At 44.7% G+C, this 6000-nt stretch overlaps 1 protein-coding gene across 1 annotated transcript in view; it reads left to right on the forward strand.

Moving 5' to 3' along the window:
• The window catches only part of OSTM1 (osteoclastogenesis associated transmembrane protein 1), a 47862-nt gene extending 43165 nt beyond the window's left edge, over positions 1-4697 (forward strand). The window contains exon 8 of the transcript XR_009543756.1: positions 4583-4697. The gene's annotated coding sequence lies outside the window, so the exon portion shown is untranslated. The remainder of the gene's footprint in view (positions 1-4582) is intronic.
• Positions 4698-6000: the final 1303 nt, after the last annotated feature.

Genomic DNA, 6000 nt, shown 5'->3' on the forward strand with positions numbered 1-6000 from the left:
ATAAAAATCAAAAGAGGATTCTTGGAGTTAAAATGTTTTAAGGTCGTTGTATTATGTGGAAAGAAGGTTATTTCTTTAGGCTGTTTCTGGAAGTAAAATTGATTGTCAAGTGGGTACTGGTAAAGAATTTTTTTGTTTTTAAGTTGGATTGAAGGTGTATTCTGACTCAGATCCAATTCCACTCCTTTCGTGACATCTTTTACGATTTTCTTCTGCTCTTGACTCTTCATATTTAAGAAAGCAGCTTGTCATAAAGGAAAAAACGAGGCCTTTAGAATTAGACCTGGGTTTAAACTCCTGCTTTTTCCCTTCCTTGGACAGGCAATTTACTTCCCCTTCCTTGGACAAATAGGAGGTAATAATACTGGCCTCACAAGATTATTGTGCAAATTAAATGAGATTAGGTATATGAAGAGCCTCCAGTGCAGCGCCCAGTATCTAGTACTTCATACTCTGCTCAATTGCACTATGCAATTCGGCACTTGATTAGACACCCTCTCACATTGTCTCCTAGGTTCCTTATGTTTGAGATTATTATCCCTCCTCTCCTGACTAGACTGTAATCCTTTCCAGTTCAGGGACTATATCTCTTTTTCCTCTTGTACCTGTAGTTCGATGAAGGGTTTTTGGAGTCAGGGTAACACTTGTTTGAAGAAAGCACGTGTAAACAAGATAAAATACATTCCTGAGCTACACACTGTTTTGTAGCAGGTCCACACAGAAGGATGTTTGAGACCTTGAAGAAAAGTCCTTCAGCTGCCCTTGAAAAGCATAAATGGTGAAAACATAACTATTTAATGGAAAGAGAGAAGTGCTATCTTACCATTCAGGACCCCTCCAGTTTAAGCACTGAAGATTCCAGGCTAGAGCCAGTATCGAGTGTCCTGGATTGCTGCCCTTAAAAGTAGCATCTTAAGTTGCATATAATACCTTTTCTGGGCAAGAGTCCCATCTGCTTAATCTCTGCTAAATGAGTGTATATTAGATCTGACTCTTGAAAAATACCAAGTTAAATCAGACAGTTAAAATAAAATCAACATTATAACCATAACTGGTTTAATTTATCTTTCCTTTCAGTAATCCCACACATTACCTACTTATTTGCTGTAATGAACATGCCATTCAGCTAAAATAAGATTAACTGCTTAAACTGCAGCATTACAGTCAGAGAACGTTAATGCCACTTTGTGTTTCATTGTAAGGTTCAGCAGTTAAGCAATATGGTGTTGTCATTCCTTCCTTTGTAATCAAGATGGTTTCACTTAGGATTAGTGCTCCCCAGCCGATTCTCCTGATGGAACATTTGAAGCAGTACATTTATATGTCTAGGTTATAGCCTGGCAGCAATAACAATCTTCAGAATCAAACCTGTTGGCCTCATCAGCACTCAGATTACACTGCTCTTTGTGAAGCCCCCCTCTGCTCTAACGGTGATGAAAACCTCGCCTGCCATGCAGACTGTGGAAGGGAAGTTGGAAGGGGACTTGACTATGCATCTGGAAAATAGCATTGTGACTCAGGTGGAATCAGAGTCCAGAAAATTAACCCAAGTTTTCCCCAAGTGAATGCACATTTGTCTGTTCTCTGCGTCAAGGTCAAATCCCACTTCAATGGATCTTTCTAGACTGTTTGAGCCCCACTCATCTCTCTTTTCTTTGGACTCTAATTGCAATTATAGTCCTCCCTACATTACTTAAGACCGCTTATTTAGTGATTTATATGATTCATATCATTGTTCTATATGGGCTAAGACTATCTCTTCAGTTAGACTGCAAGGTCTCAGAAGTCAGGGACTAACGTCTATATGGTCCTGAACCCAAAAGAAGGGCCCAGTAGTTGCTCCTTGACTGAAGGAAATAACCTCTGTGTGATGTGACCCATCAGACCCATCAGACTCTGCCTGGATAGTCTGGAGAGGGGACCATTAGCCTCAGCTAAGCCTGCAAGGAGCCCCATCCTCGTCATGCCTTCTCTTCCATGGAGCATACTCCATTTTTGTGGTTCGTCAAAGAGAGTCAGTATGGTGACCAACAGATTTTTCCGTCCATTCACTTACTTATTCATTCAATAAAGATTTATTAAGCACCTGCCGTGTGCTAAGTCTTACTCGTCAGCACTGTAAGAACTGAGAAACTTCTTGCTGGCTATTTTGGCTGAAATGGGGAAAACGGTTTAAAAGAGCTAGAAGAAAACTCCTTTCTTCTCAGACACTACCTTTCAACCCCAACTTTTGAGCAGGAGCACACTTCTGTAGAGCTTTCTTTCCCCGTGTTTATTCATCACTTCTTCCCATTCTCATCTCTCCTCCTACTTAAATTGCTGTGATGGGGGGCTTCCCTGGTGGCGCAGTGGTTGAGAGTCCGCCTGCCGATGCAGGGGACACGGGTTCGTGCCCTGGTCCGGGAAGATCCCACATGCCGTGGAGCGGCTGGGCCCATGAGCCATGGCCGCTGAGCCTGCGCGTCCGGAGCCTGTGCTCCACAGCAGGAGAGGCCACAACAGTGAGAGGCCCGCGTACCGCAAAAAAAAAAAAAAAAAATTGCCGTGATGGGTAGGAGTGCTCCTCCCCTGCCTCCCTGGCTGTGACAATAGCAGGCAATTGAATTTTCCTGTGTGAAACTGGTTTGCTCAGGTCTCTGCCGGACAGGCTGCACTTGCTATGTTGGATGAGTTCCAGCATACTCCTCTGGATAGGATCTAATATGGATCAGGATTCCTCAGTGGGCAGGAAGAGGGTGGGGAGGGAAGAAGGCGATTAGGTGGGTTCTGCCCTGTCTGCCCAGGGCGTCTGATGAATTCTTTAATGAATTATAAACAAGGAGCTCTGTCTTGGATATACCTCTACCCCCAGCCCAATAATTGTTGACCAAGTTTTGACCCTTCCAGGGAAAAGCCAGAGCCTCAGTTGCCTGGGATGATCTGAGGCTGGTTTGGGGGTATTGGAACAGCTGCCTTCTGAGCTAGACCTCTTGGGAAACCTGAGGTCATGCTCTTGACAGCAGTGAATCCAACAGTGATGCACCCTACTCCCTTGTGTCCTTCATTTTCCTGCTAGAAATAAGGATATACTAGAAGGATCGACTATTAGAGCCAAGATGGACCTTAATCACCTCTATTCCAGGCCTCCTTATTTCTCAGGTGTAGCAATTACAACTAGTCAAAGTGGTTCACCCAAGCAGATGGAGCAGTAGTGGCAGAGCCAGGGCTGTGACCCAGGTCCCCTGACTCCCAGGCTGGAAGCTCTGATACTCCGTGCCATCTCTCACTATTCCCTTCTCCATCACTCTGTTCCCATACCTCCTTTTACTACCTCTCTATCCCTTCTCTGTTGACTGACTCATTGTTTTTCTTCTTACAATTTCAAAAGCAAAAACTGCCAGTGTAAGAAGGAAGACAGCAAAAATGAGCAAAACTGACTTCCTCAACATTCTCCTAAACACCTTTGATTTGTCCGTAGTATGCTAACGAATATTTCTTAGATACCAACCTGCTTAAGCATTCGTCTCGTTGAATTTACTGTGGACTCATAGAAGTTTAGTAAGTGTATTTCTAATAGAAAGAGCATGTTGTTTAACTTTTACTTTTTTTTTTAGTTCAGACTTGTACAAGTGACAGAAATCCAACTCAGACTAGCTTAAGCATTAAAGGAGATTTATTGGATTACCTAACTGGGAAGTCCAGAAATTGATCTAGCTTCGGGTTTGACTGGACTGAGGAACTGCAGGGAGGTTGCCACCTGTGCCCTCTACCCATTTGTCTATATTGTCTTCATTCTTTCCTACTGCAGACAGGTGTTCTTCATGTAGTGAAAAAAATATGGCTGCCGGCAGTCCCCATTGACATACTTCCAAAAAGCAAGACCCCTTCTCCTCCAGCCCCAAACTGGTCTCAGAAAAGGGCTCTAATTGGCCCAGACTGGGGCACATGCCCTTCCCTGGACCAATCACTGTGCCCAGGAGAATGAGGTGCTATGATTGGCTGGGCCATCCCTGGTTGGGGAGCTAAGGTCCTGCATGCCACGTGGCAGGCTGTCTCCACCTCTCAGATATGAAATGTATTCTGTAATTCCAGTTACAGTCAATGCTATCTTTACCCAGATTTGCTCTGACTGCTTGGTATGTTTGGGCAGTGGCAACAGTCTAAGACAAAGTCTACTGATTGCTCATGTTTGGAAACCAGGCTCTGAGCAGAGTTCAAGGTGGGGCAGAATGAGACAGTACAGCTTTCTGTTTCATTTTTGTTGTTTTTTCTGGCCTCGCCACAGCAACATGCAGGATCTTAGTTCCTCGACCAGGGAGCAAACCCGTGGCCCCTGCAGTCGAAGCGTGGAGTCTTAACCACTGGACCACCGGGGAAGTCCCTCTGGTTTTCTTTTAGTTTCACACCGTACCTCTTCTGAGAAGCTGAAAACCACTATAAAATGCCCTCTTCTACTGTCAAGATGGCACTGGTTTTTTTAAAAAAAATCTCCTTGCCTTCTTTTCCTATTGACTGTGGTGAGGAAGGAGAGCGGTAGAGAGGAAGATGTCTTTAACAGAGGTTGCTTGTTGCCCTCAGTGGTTGCTCTTCATTTCTTCCATAGCTATAGAAGTTTGCACTGGATGCCTGACTTCTCAGGATAAAGACATTTCCCAGCTTCCCTGATGTGGGGGAGAGGAGCGGCATCCAACTGAGGTTAGTGGCCCACGGGCTCACAGCAGGAGTGTTGAATGGCAACTTCTAGGACGCTTGTTTTAAGAGAGAACTGGTGTAGGTGAGTTCCCACGTTCCTCCTTTCCTCTCACACTACTACTACACTTCACTTCTGATGCCAGGTGTATGGGGTTTGACACATCGAGCAACTCTCTGGCACCGGCTGGGTGTCCTACAATCTAACTCCACTCTGACACTACCTGGAGATGGCCTCAGGTCCCACCCCCACTTCAGGTGTCAATCACAAGTTTCAGCTTTTCACCTATACTTCTGACTGACTGGCTATAATTGGGGTTCCCATGACTCTCTCCTTGTGAATGGCTCAAAGAACTCAGGGAAACACAGTTACCAGTTTATTATGTAATTAAGGATGTGGTAGAGGATACGGATGAACAGCCAGATGACGAGGAGAGGTCCAGATGGGTCCTGAGTACAGAAGCTTCTGTCTCTGTGGAGTTGGGGTCTGTCACCCTCCCCACATGTGGATGTGTTTACCAACCTGGAAATTCTCCAAAACCCAGCATACTCCTCTGGATAGGATCTAATATAGATCCTATACTTTGGGGATTTTTATAAAGGCTTTGTATGATCAATTATTAACTCAATCATCAGCCCCTTTCCAGACCTTCCCAGAGGATAGGGGTGGGATTGAAGTTACAAGCTTCTAATCATGGATTGGTCTTTCTGGTTACCAGCCCCCATCCTGAAGCTATTCAAGAGCCCACCAAGAGTTGCCTCATTAGAATAACAAAATTCCTATCATCCAAAATTCCAAGGGCTTTAGGAGCTCTGTGTCAGGAACTGGGGTCAAAGGCCAAATATTAGAACAAAAGATGCTCCTAGTGCCCTTATCACTTAGGAAATTACAAGGGTTTTAGGATCTCTGTGCCTGGACCTGGGAGGCAGAGACCAATATATATTTTCTATTATTTCACAAGGCCCTTTATCTTTCTCCCCTTTCTCCATCCTGCTGCTTGGAAAGTGGCTGTGATGGCTGGAGCTCCATCTTGAAAGAAAAGGACAAGGGCCGTGCATAGCAGAGTAACAAGCCTGAGTCCTTGACACCATGGAGCACCCTACCAACTCAGGCCTGCCCACTCAGATTTTATGTGAAGGAGGAATAAACTTCCATGTTGCTTAAGCTACTATTGTCTTGAGATTTTGGTCATTCACAATTAAACCAATACCAATTGATGTAGTATATTTCAGGTGGAGCAGATGAGCAGAGGAATTCTATTTTGTACTAAAGGACAAGGGAAAGTGTCATATCACCCAGGAAGGGCTGGGTGTGTGATAGGCTGGAGTGAA

The sequence above is a fragment of the Lagenorhynchus albirostris genome, chromosome 12, assembly GCF_949774975.1.
Source record: "Lagenorhynchus albirostris chromosome 12, mLagAlb1.1, whole genome shotgun sequence".
In the NCBI taxonomy this organism is placed as follows: domain Eukaryota; kingdom Metazoa; phylum Chordata; class Mammalia; order Artiodactyla; family Delphinidae; genus Lagenorhynchus; species Lagenorhynchus albirostris.